At 37.8% G+C, this 13,147-nt stretch overlaps 1 pseudogene; it reads left to right on the top strand.

Moving 5' to 3' along the window:
• Positions 1–1,751: 1,751 nt before the first annotated feature.
• Positions 1,752–12,793, top strand: LOC110214837 (uncharacterized protein CLBA1-like; annotated as a pseudogene).
• The last annotated feature ends 354 nt before the right edge of the window (positions 12,794–13,147 follow it).

Below are 13,147 nucleotides of genomic sequence, written 5' to 3'. Positions count from 1 at the left end.
TTAAATGTGTATATGTATGTATACATTATTTATGCTTGTACATATGTATGTACATTGCATATATACACACATGTAGGTATATGTATATACAGATATATGTCGATAGAAATGCATACAAATGTATGTATGAAGTGTATATGGAGTATATAGGTTAAGGAGGCACATTCAGAGAAGCTAAATGCCTTTATTTCCTTGTTGCATATCTTTGCTATGTTAAGGAAAAGTAACTCTCCTTTTGTTAAATTTTCCATGACTTCAAAGTTTCTCCTTTTATCCCAACGCTGAACTTGAACTAACAGGGTGCTACTGTTAGGTCTACTGCTAACACTATCTTATTTGGAAGTATTTGTGAAGCTTTTCTGATCCCCCAATCCAATTGTTTGCACTTCTTCCCTCCTTAAATCATTGTGCTTTATAAATATGTGTTTTATATATATATATATATATATATATAATATATATATATATATATATAATATATATATATATACACACACACACACACACACATACATACATATACATACATATATATGTATATATATATATGTATATATATATATATATATATATATATATATATATATATATATATATAAATCTAAATGTGTTTATCTATATATGCTCTCCCAGTAGAATGCATGCTCTTTGAGTACCAGGATTGTTTCATTTTTCTATCTTTGTATTCCCAAGGCCTAGTATGATCCCTTGAATTTTATAGCTGTTTAATAAATGTTTGTTGAATTGAATTAAATTGTAAGTATCCCTGTTATATTCACCCCATTTTATAGGTGATGAATCTGAGACACAGAGAACTGAACTGATTTGTGTAAGTCAATACATTACTAATAAAGGATTAATGTCAATCTGCTGCTTTCCCCCAAGAATTCTCTCCTCTATATCTAATTTTGGAGAAATAAGTACAATACTCCTTTTTTATTCTTATGACTTTCTCAAAGCTGAATATTCAATATAAACTTGATAGTTGCACATAGATGGGCCAGCTTGTGTTGCAAAGAAAACTCTACTGCTTTATATTCTGTGACAAAGAATCTCAATTTCAGCAGAAGCATGTGCCACATGAGTAACAATTGAACACAAATTAAGCATTGTACCCTATAGTCTCTGCAGGTGTCCTAATAACTCCACCAGAGCTTCCATGTCAAATGTACAGTGCCAAATGGATCTAATGAAATGTAAAAGTATGAGTAATAAAAAATCCCCGGTCAGTTGCTTATGAAGCAGCATTGTGAAGCATGCAGACTCAGTGCCTAGTAATGTGACCATGACTAAAGTCAAATAGACCCTCAACTACAAAGTGGAAGTTCGTCAAACCGTACTGTAACATTTTTGTCTCTCCAGCAAATTTTTCAAACAGTTGTGGAAATTATAAATAGGAAGACAGCTCAACCAACTGGCCACTAGTGAGAAAAAAACTTAATCAAAGATTGCCAAACTGAATTAGTTGGAAAGACACGTGATATTTTTAAGAGGTGTAATAACAGAAGCAGTAATCTTTGTATGGTTTCCAAATACCAAGCAGATGTCTTTATGTGTAAATGAAAACTTGAATGCTTATTTCTAATGCAGAAAAATGTATTCTATTTATCACTGAAATAAAAAGAATAAAAATGTAAACTAGTAGTAAATGTAAATTTCATTTTAAAAATGCTTAATATATGTTATCCCCTTTACCCAATGAATTAGACTTCTGTAGAATGTGACAAAAAACAGAGTTTTCTGAGCCAAGGATGATTCTGAGCTATGACTGCTCTTGGAAAAGACAGTTTACTTCTTCTCTCGTCTTCAAGGAAGATGAAGAGAAGAAATCTCATGATAACCAAGGGGAGATAAATGGTCCTCTAAGGTATAATATAGTAGGAAAAGATAGGAAAGTGACCATATCCCAGCACAATCTCTACCATTGCTGTGGCCACAAGGTATGAATTTGTAGGCTATAGAATGCCAAGACAAAAATAGAAAAGACTAGAGTTGAGAGATTCAGAACCACCAAGAACCAATGCAGATTGGTGTTGGCAGTCCCTACTTGCTGAGAATAACAAAAGTAAAACTCTTGTCTCCCTTTCTCTTACTTCACTCTATCATTGAGCCTATAGCTCATTCTTTGTTTAGCCTTTGTGAAAAGTCTGTTTGCTTCCTGTTTTGGCCGTGTGCTCTGACAAAGAAACAACAACAATTGATTTCTCTAAGATATCACTCTGTGTGTGTGTGAGTGTGAGTGTGTGTGTGTGTGTGTGTGTGTGTGTGTGTGTGTGTGTGTGTGTGCCTCTTTGGGAAGATCTAAAAAAGGAGCAGCAAAGTAGAAGGTCATTTTTGCCTTGGGACACACACACACACACACACACAGAGGAAATTTTCTTTCTAAGCACTGGAATTTGTTGTGAAACAAGGGCTCAAGATGAATCAGAGATTTTGGTACACATTTTATAACTTTTCCTAAATCACTGTAAAGGTCACATGAATCCAGACTATGCGTAGGTATAACCTGAACCAGCAATTGGGTAAGGAGCCAGCTGGAATTGCTTACCTTGGTGGGAGGGTAACAACTTCCCTTCCCATTGTTCTCTTCAGAGGCAGGTACTAAGGGAAAAGCCCTATCCACAAGAATGCCAAAAGAGATTTGCTGAGGGAGAGTATCCCTGAGAAGGAAATATCTAGTGCTTTTCTTTAGCTAAGCAACTCCATACCAACACTTCTGTGAGGCACACGAGATTTCATTTGGTACTTAGAAAACCCCTTGGAAGTATCTAATTTAATTATAATTTTTACCCATTTTGTAGGAAACTCAATCTCATAGAGCTTCAGTGGCTACCTCTGGCCAGAAAGCTAGAAAATGGTAGAGCTGAAAATCAAAACAAAGTATTCAGGCCTAGAGGCAGCTAGATGGTGCAGTGGATAGACTACCAGGCCTAGAATCAGGAAGACCTGAATTCAAACCCTGCCTCCTGCACTTATTAGCTGTGTGACCATGAGATAGTCACTTGATCTCTGTCTGACGAGTTTCCTCATCTATAAAATTAATAGTACCTACGTTCCAAAGCTGTTGTGAGAATCAAATAAGTTAATTTTAAAGTACTTAGCACAATGCCTGGCACATAGTAGGTGCTTAATAAATACTTATTCCTCCTTTCATATCCAGGAGTCTTCCCAGGTAATTGTGTAAACTGTTGTGCTTCTTCAGCTATGTGTAGGATTGAGGAAATTTGGCATTAAATAGCATATAACTAACACCATATGCTTTTAGCATTGAGTACATGTCTACTGGTAGAACAAAAGACTTACCCAGTGAGACTGGATAACCTAAAGGACCTCTCTAAAATAAAATATGGCCACAACGGAGGAACCTAAAGAAAGAGAAAGGGAGGGAGGGAAGGAGGAAAAGACAGACACGTAGACACAGACAGAGGAGGAGGAAGAAGAGGAGGAGGAGAAGAAGAAACTCATGCTATAGGATTCCATTTTTGAAATGAAGATCAGAGAGAAATGAGAAATGAGGAACAGGGTGTAATGGAAAGAACTACTTCAGAGGAGTCTCTCATTGGTTTTCTTCCCTTGATAGGGACCTCTGCAATAGACTCTCTGATATTTCATTACATGTTCCAGGTAATAAAAGACATCTTGATTCTAGTAATCCTAAATATTTCAGAATTGTAAAGGAAATAGACTGAGGCAGGAAATCCCTTGAATGAAAAGAAATACATATTTATATCCAATTTTTGAAGATCATGGACCCAATTTCTATCCTTAAATTATTTGTTTTATTTATATATCTTGTTTTGTAGAATGTTAGAGACATAATTTTTTAATATGTTAGTTACATAATTCGCATGGGTATGAAATAATTAACTGTGGTGCATATATTGACCAATAGAGACACTCAGAATCACAGAATTTGAGAGTTGTAGGGTATCTCTGCAGTGATTATTCCTCTCCAGACATTCTTCCTGACTCTCCTGGTCTTTCTTTACGATGCCTCAGAAACCTCTTCAACCTAGAAGCTCACTTAACCTTGGACTTCATACATTGGAAGTATCCTCTACCCTCTACCCTGTGATCTCTATGTCTAATTAGCTGGTTCCTTCCAGTGCCTGTCTTTTAAGGAGAAGGTGTGTGCCATTAATGTTTTCATTCTTCTTCAAGATGCACTGTTCATTCTCCTGGACTTTTTTTTTTTATGGCTGATATCCTTAACCAGTTGATGTGATGATAGATAACAATTATTTAGCAATTAGAAAATTGAAAAATGCTTTACATTTTTTAACTCTTTTCATTCTTAAAAAAATTCCACCCTATAAAGTAAGAGCTCATATTTTCCTCATTTTACAATGAGGAAACTGAGGCAATCAAAAGTTAAGCAATTTGACATTAAAAGCTGAGTCACATAGCTAGGGTCTGAGGAGGATTAAAACTAAGGTCTTCTTGACACCAAGTATTATACTCTATCTACCATGTCACCTAGCTGCCTCATATCCTATATGAATTAAACAATTAATATCTGGTTCCCTCCTGATGACATGTCTCTGACCACCTTTCCAATTTTGATTGCATTTTCAGTTTAGAACTTCTTATTCTTGAGGGGGTATCTGAATGATCCTTGTTCAGTACCATCACCCCCACAGTCTCTTTCTATCATCATCACTTAGCAACCTCTCCCTCTTTGAAGCTAATTCTATCAAATGTATCACCCAATTCAGAATTTGATGACTCTTATTCATTAACTCCCAGGACAGTTTACCTCCTTTCTCAATTGGTTCAGTTCCTGACTCACAATCTTTCTGCCCCAAATCCTGACCTGTATTAGGAAACTTCAACATACACAGATGATTAGATTAAGGGTAGAAATGTAGTCCTTTGTATACCTTAACCTCCCAGTTACTTAGTCTACTTAGTTCCTGGGATCAAACTCCACCTCAGCCACAATAAGAAATGATCATACCTTAGTTTGGCCATTACCCACAAATATCCCACTTTTGTGTTCATGAACTCCGAATTTATTTTATCTAATCATAATTTTTTTTTATGATTTTATATTCCATCTTTCCCTCTGCTTACCCTGGTATCCATCTTCTCTGTGACCTCTAATCCCCACCCTTCTGTTTTTTTTTTCCTTGAGGCCGTTATCCCTGCGCTGACTGCACTCTATTTCTTTCCTTATATTTACCCTTGGGAAATCAGTTATACTTGACCTATCTTCTCCACTTGAGTCACTTGTCCCCTTGTCTTATCACCAGTCATGGTCCTGATCATAATGCTGGTCAACATGGAAATTTTAACTCTCTTCATTTTTCCACTTGGACTGGCTCACTGTTCCTTATACTATCTTATGTTCTCCACTCCTGGAGGGCCACTTACCATATTGATACCAGACTTGGTGGGGAATCTCAATCATCTGTACAGCTACTGCATTTTTGAAATGTAAAACTCAAGCTCAATGTCAGGTTCAACAATTCTAGCAGCAAGGATTACAGTTATGTGTGGTATGCTGGTCATTTTCAACTATTATGAAATGATTTTTTTCCCTTTCCATTAACATTGTCATAGTGATTCTGTATATTGTTTTAATGGTTATGCTTACTTCACTTTGCATCAGTTCATATAAGTCACAAATACATACTTTCGTGTCTTCATCATATTTGTTGTTTCAGCACAATAATATTCCATTCTTTTCACCTATCACAATCTATTTAGCTGTATCTCAATTAATGGGAACTTAATATCTCAGCTCCTTTCAAAGCCCACTTAGTGAATGGCTTATCCTGATTCTGTGACTAATCACCTTAGAAGCAAGTTGTTTTGTTCAGCAGTGGTTCAGGGTATGCAGAAAGGGAACAAAGCACATACCTAGCTCGATAAAAGGTATCGCAGTCTAGAAGAACAAGGAGTTCCTCTGATTACCCTATTACATACAAAGCATTTCCCCATAATACTTGAAGGTGCAATCTGTTATATTTTTAAATTTCTTGACTTTCATTTTGCATTTCTGTGTGGGAATAGATAGCTTTGAAAACATATGATGTTTTTTAAGAAAATGGCCGTAAACAAGATCTTCCTATAAGATAATGACAATCCTCCTTTGGTGAATTAAATTCTATGAAGATTCATCATCAAATGGCAGCCAGTGGCTGATACCCTTTTACCAAATCACAACACTGCAGAATCTCAGAGTTGAAAGAGACCTCAGAATTCATTTCCAAACTGTATCAGAACAAGAAAGCCCTTGGTGACATCCTGATACAGATTTTTGAATAAATGGTCGTGTTGATCAAGCTCTCTGAATGAGTTGTTTCCTTCATAGAAACAAACCCTGGAGCCCTATAAACACGAAAACATAAGATATAGATCTCCAACTATTAATTAGAAAATTCTATCAGCTATGGTAAAAACAAATGAACTCAAAATGACAGAAACAAAGCATGGAAAAGAACAGTGGGTATATCCAGATATAGCTCTATGACAGATATGCTTGATGGAGGGGAATAGGGCTGTGGATCTGAGGTGAAACATCTTGCTCTTCTGGTAGTTTTAATTCTGTTTCTTGACTACTAATAGCTAGTAATAATAATAGCTGGCATTTCTATAACACTAGTTTACAAAGGGCCTTTCATATATTATCTCATTGTATCTTCACATCAACTATTTCACAAATGAGGAAATTGATACTGAGGGAGTCATTTGCTCAGGGTCACACAACTAGGAAGTGTCTGAGGTGGTATTTGAATGCAGATCTCCTGACTCCATGTCCCATGCTCTGTCCACTATGACACCTAAACTATGCTGACTTCTTTCCTGCCTTTTCTATTTAGTCTCCTCTCTTCTTCAACTACTTTCTCCTTTATTTCCTCCCCTCATTCCTTTTTCTCCCTACCATGTCCTCCTGTTTCAAAATCCAAAGTGGGTTAGGATTAGAGGCCCGAACAGTATTGTTGGTACATGAAGCAGCTGATTGTGTCCAGTGGAAAATTTCAGTCTTTTTGTATGATTAACTTCAATTTGTTATCATGAGCATTCCTTAGGTGTCAGAGCAGAATGTTCTTAATACTTGCTGCTGTGACTACGTGATGTTTGGCCTTTAACCGAAGGTTTTAAAATCAATCAATAAAACCAAGTCTGACAATTGTGCTTCCTTCTTGATGTGCCACTGGGAAATATGACACAAAGTTGCTTTGGGAATGAAGCTGGAACGATTGTCACCGCACCTGATAGCATGCACGCACGCACGCACGCACGCACACACACACGCACACACACACATCCAGTCACTGAGTCAAGGCACAATTCTCCAAGATGGAAAATTTCTTGTAGAGAGAAGGACTCCAGTTTTTCTAAAAGCTGCTATTGGAATGCTGGGGGCAGACATAAAAGAGAGAGGTGATATGTGTTGGCTAACAGAGACCCACACAAGGAAGTAGAATCTTCATGAGTACAGAAGAGCCCATCAGTCTGGAACGGGCTGTGGTGATCTATATGTGTGTCCAAAACCCAGGTGCAAAAATTTACATGAAAAAGACATGGATTGATAATAGTTCCTATTAAAAGGATCTTTAGCATACTGCAATTTTGAAAAGACTTTTAGTATACTGCAATCCTGAAATGAATCAAAAGTGTGGGATAACAACAAAAATAAGCTAATGTGACCTTTAGCACTAAGAGAAACATAATATTCAGTAAGAAGGAGGTGATAGTTCCACTATATTTTGCCCTGATCAAACCACATACAGATGATTGTATTGAGTTTAATACACCATTTTTTACAAATGACATTAACACCCCTCCTCTTCCTCTCCCTCTGTCCCACATCCCCAGCATCCCTCCTCCCAACCCATGCCCCTTGATGTTGCTGTGTCTCTCCAGTCTAATTCTACATGTATTTACTTTGCCAGCTTTGTGGCTAAATTGAAAGAGTGCCACCAGGCAGGTCCTTGAATGGAAAAGCAGGACTCCCCAAGATAGATAGCAACCCAGTTCAATCTTTGTTGTCTGCTTCCTTAAAGGCAAAGTAAGAAGTGAATGGCCTCTGAGGTCCAGCCCCACTGACTGACTGATCTTTTGCATGAGAGGTTTTTTGTTTGTTTTTAGTTTTGTTTTGTTTTAATTTCCCCTGAAGATTTCCTTGCTGACAACATAAGGCCAGCATCTCATGACAAGAAATCCCCAAGGACAGAGATTGTCAGTGGGTTTTCCCTCAGTGACTGGTGGAAGCAGAAGAAAGGGTTTCTGTCAGCAGGTGCCACAAAAGGGATGGCAGAAATTATGTGCCCAGGAACAGTGGCTGTGATTAGAAGGTGGTGAAAATAAACCTCTCTGCTCTGCTATGGTTGGAAAGCAAAGCAAGAAATTCTGCTGTTTCCATTGCTGCATGGGAACCTGGCATTTCTGACAGCAGCTATTTCATTTCAGAGAACATAATGGTTCCTAGGGTGACTTTGAAGGCTTCAGCAAGGCTTCTGACAAGTCTGATACCCTGGAAATTCTGGAGGAGTGGGTAGCACCTGGGACACATAGAAGTGATTTAAAATTTTAATTTAAATGGATTTTATTTTAATTGAATTTAATATATATTTATAATTTTAATTTAATTTAATTTTTATATTTTATTTATAATTTTGTATGAATTTAATTAATTTTAATTAAATTTAAATAGATGTGTCAAAACCTCTTACAGATGTCTGCAGTATGATAGTTTATGCAGTATGAGGGAAACTGCTGCTGTTTCACCAAAGGCCAGTCTCAGCTATGAGACTTGTCCTTCAAGAAGTACAAGTACAGGGGGCAGAGCCAAGATGATGAGTAAATAGCTCTAAACAAATTCTAAAGCAGCAGAACCCACAAAAATACAGAGTGAAACAAATTTACAGCCCAAGACAGCCTGGATGGTTGATAGGAAAGGTTTATTGCACCGAGTAGGGAGAGGAACATAGTTCAGTGTGGGCATGCAAGCAAGGCAGGCCTCAAGGAACCTGGAGCAGGCCTCAGGGTACTGAATCATGGGCAGTTGTGTTGGTTTCCAGATTTCCCAACCCATGAAAGCAAAAGACTCCTGAGCTTCAGGCCCACTGACTGAGGGGGAATCCAGTGACTGATCAGAGGGGTATTGCAAGGATCTCTATGCTGCTGCAGGATTCTCTTCCTTTGTCCATGTTTGGATCTGGGTCACAGTTCTGGGTGGTGGTCCTGGTGCAAGAAGGAGTGATGGTATGGTGGAGCTTATAGTGGTGATAAAGAGGAAATCTTCCTCACAATTCCAAGACAGAAAAGAGTGCTTGTGGTACCAGAGCACATGCCAGGAAAGGAGGAAACACTTTGCCCCTTATTATACCACCTTGGAAGAACTGAAAATTCACAGGTCCCTAGAAGTATCTCTGAAAACAGCTGCGCAAAACCCATGAAGCTTGAAACAGTGCACTATCCACACTAGAAGCAGACCCCTTTCTTAACAAAGAGTTTAAAACTCAAGTAATTGGATGGGATCATAAATAAACACAGGTCCAAAAAAGGCAGACCATAGAATCCTTTCTTTAGTAACAAAGAAGATCAAAACATACAACCAGAAGAACACAACAAACTCAAAGCTCTACATCCAAAGCCTCCAAGAAAAATATGAATCAGTCCCAGGCCATAGAAGAGCTCAAAAAGGAGTTTGAGAAGCAAGTAAGTGAAATAGAGGAAAAACTGGGAAGAGAGAGATGAGAGTGATGCAAGAAAATCATGAAAAACAAGTCAACAGCTTGCTAAAGGAAACCCAAAAAAATACTGAAGAAAATAGCACCTTAAAAAATAGCCTAGCCCAAATGGAAAAAGAGGTCCAAAAAGCCAAGGAGGAAAAGAATGCTCTAAAAAGCAAAATTGGCCAAATAGAAAAGGAAGTCCAAAAGCTCACTGAAGAAAATACTTCCTTAAAAATTAGAATGAAGCAATTGGAAGCTAGTGACTTTATGAGAAATCAAGACACTGTAAAACAAATCCAAAAGAATGAAAAATTGGAAAACAATGTGAAATATCTCATTGGAAAAACAACTGACCTGGAAAATAGATCCAGGAGAGAGAATTCCAAAATTATTGGACTATCTGAAAGCCATGATCAAAAAGAGAACCCAGACAACATCTTTCAAGAAATTATCAAGGAAAATTGCCCTGATATTTTAGAACCAGAGGGCAAAATAGAAATTGAAAGAATCTACCGATCACCTCTTAAAAGAGATCCCCAAAGGAAAACTCCTAGGAATATTGTAGCCAAATTCCAGAGTTCCCAGGTCAAGGAGAAAATATTGCAAGCGGCTGGAAAGAAAAAAATTGAAGTATTATGGAAATACAATCAGCATAACACACGATTTAGGAGCTTCTGTATTAATGGACTGCAGGGCTTGGAATATAATATTTTGGAGGGCAGAGGAGATAGGATTACAACCAAGAATCACCTACCCAACAAAACTGAGTATAATCCTTCAGGGGAAAAAAAGTCATCATTCAGTGAAATAGAGGACTTTTAAGCATTCTTGATGAAAAGATCAGAGCTGAATGGAAAATTTGACTTTCAAATACAAGACTCAAGTGAAACATGAAGAAGTTAACAGGAAAGAGAAATCATAAAGACTTATTAAGGTTTAACTGTTTATATTCCTGCATGGAAAGGTGATATTTGTAACTCATGAGACCTTAGTATTAGGGTAGTTGGAGGGAAAAAATTATATGTATGAATATGTATATATCGAGAGAGAGAGAGAGAGAGAGAGAGAAGAGAGAGAGAGAGAGAGAGAGAGAGAGAGAGAGAGAGAGAGAGGGCACAGGGAGAGTTGAAGATGAAGGGCTGATATCTGGAGAATAAAATTAAAGGATGAGAGAGGATTATACTGGGAGAAGGAGAAAGGGAGAGGTAGAATGGTGTAAATTTCCTCACATGAAACAGATAAGAAAAGGCTTTTACAGTGGAGGGGAAATGGGAGGAGGTGAGAGGGAATGAGTGAATCTTATTCTTATAGGATTTGGCATAAGGAGGGAATAACATACACACTCAATTAGGTATGGAAATCTGTCTTACCCTACAGGAAAGGGGGGAGGGGACAGGAGAGCAATGGGATGATAGAGAGGAGGACAGAGGGGAGGGGGTAATCAAAAGCAAATCTTTCTGAGGAAAGACACAGTCAAAAGAGAGAATAGAATAAATAGGGGACACAATAAGGTGAAAGGAAATATACTTAGTTTTTCATAACATGACTGCTATGGAAGTGTTTTGCATGACTACAGATGTGTAACCTTTATTGAGTTGCTTGCCTTTTCAATGAAGGGAGTGGGGAGGGAGGAAGGTAGAAAATTTGGAACCCAAAGTTTTAAAAACACATGTGAAAAAAGTGTTTTCACATGCAACTGAGAAATAAGAAATGCAGGAAATATGGTATAGAAATCTATCCTACCCTATAGGAAAATAGAAAGGGAAAGGGATAAGAGAAGTGAGGGGGGGAGATGTAAGGGAGGGTAGATTAGGGGAAGAGGTATACAGAATGCGTGTCATCTTGGGGTGGGGGGAGGGATGAGATGGGGAGAAAATTTGGAACTGAAAATCTTGTGGAAGTGAATTTGAAAACTAAAAATAAATATTAAAAAAAGTTCAAGTACAACAAATAACCTAGGATATTTGCAAATTACACCATTTTCTAGACAAATACAATGAAGAAAATACTAGCTCCAGACTTATAAAGAAGCATTTTTCCTCCGACTCCCCAAAACTCTGGACTCTAAGATGAAGACAGCACAACTACTTCAAGATGCTTCTAGAGTAAATCTCATTTCCAAGACAATTTCTTACTTATTCTTGGAAAAGATGCTGCTCTAAGAGATATTTCAGGAGATAAGAAGAACATTCTGAAAGATTCAAACCTGAAAGAGACTGAAGAGTTAACAGAAGTACAGACAGTTCTTGCTTTAAGTAAATTTGCATTACTCAAATTAGACTTTAGAATTCTGAAAGAAATCCACATTCAAAACAAAACAAAACAAAACAGCCCCTATGTTAACTTTACAGTGCTGAGCTCTTTCTCAACTCCTGTCCCTCTGCTCAGCACTCTGAAGCCCTCTCCCCCCCAAAAAAATTCCTCTAAGTGAAAGCAAAAGAAAGGACATGCATAGAAATTACCACCTCACAACTGAGGGATAGGGTCTTGGCTTGAGACCTCCAGTGCTGGGAGTGGAGACCTTTGCCCACTTAGCCTACCTACCTCATGTCTGGCACCCCTGTCCCTGGAGGCATCTTTCTTTGGGTGTTCGGTGTCTTTCTACTCCTCCTCCTGCTGTTCTTGCTTCTCTATGCCCTTGTACTAGGTACAGGGGCTCCTCCATTCACAAGCTCATGGTCCCCTTCCTGCTTCCCTCTGTCTCTCCCTTCTTCCCCCAGGACAGTAGGAAAATTTGTATTATGTAAAAATCACTTTAGAGGTTTGCTGAATGATCTACTTACATAAAGTGATAATTGTCTGTAAATGGTTTTAATTTTAATAATTGCAAGACACTAATTCAAACCAAACTTTCTGGCTTCTCAGCTCCCCAGCACAGAAGCCTGTTTATGTACAACTTGTTTTTGAAGAAGACTCCTTGCAGTGGAAATATGCAATACATGACAATTCCAAGAAAGAAAAAACATTTTGATGCTCAGAATCTAAAAAGAAAAAGAAGTTTAATAGTCATGTTTATTAAAGAAAAAAAATATTTGTTATCTTTGAAGAAAATCTTACATTTTGCTACTGATTTGGTACTGGAAACTAGAAATCGTAGACGTCTTTAAGGGAATAAAAGAAACATTCTCAATTGTATTTTCCTATGGCTACCAGTTTGCATTTGAGTTAGTCATGGGTAAAAATTGAGACTTTCCTTTAAAGAGCTTGCTCTCCATTTTTAAATGTTCTGGCCACTCCCAGTTTGCCACTAGCAAATGAAGGCTTCTTCTGTAAAGTTTGCTTTAGTTTTCTAGTCAACAAATACCTAGACAAAGCCTTGGAAAGGAATGTGTTGCCAACTTAAGCTTCAGGATTCCATATATTTAATAAAGTTGCTGGACCCCTGCTCTAAGGAAGCTATTAGAGATGCAAGCATTGGTAGCCTGCCTCTGGGGCTCATTCCGTGGTAGCAGCACAAGCTT

The sequence above is a fragment of the Phascolarctos cinereus genome, unplaced genomic scaffold, assembly GCF_003287225.1.
Source record: "Phascolarctos cinereus isolate Bilbo 61053 unplaced genomic scaffold, phaCin_HiC Scaffold_726;HRSCAF=1367, whole genome shotgun sequence".
Lineage (NCBI taxonomy): Eukaryota > Metazoa > Chordata > Mammalia > Diprotodontia > Phascolarctidae > Phascolarctos > Phascolarctos cinereus.
Note: the sequence above shows the minus strand (reverse complement) of the source record. Positions and strands in the feature narration are given on the sequence as shown.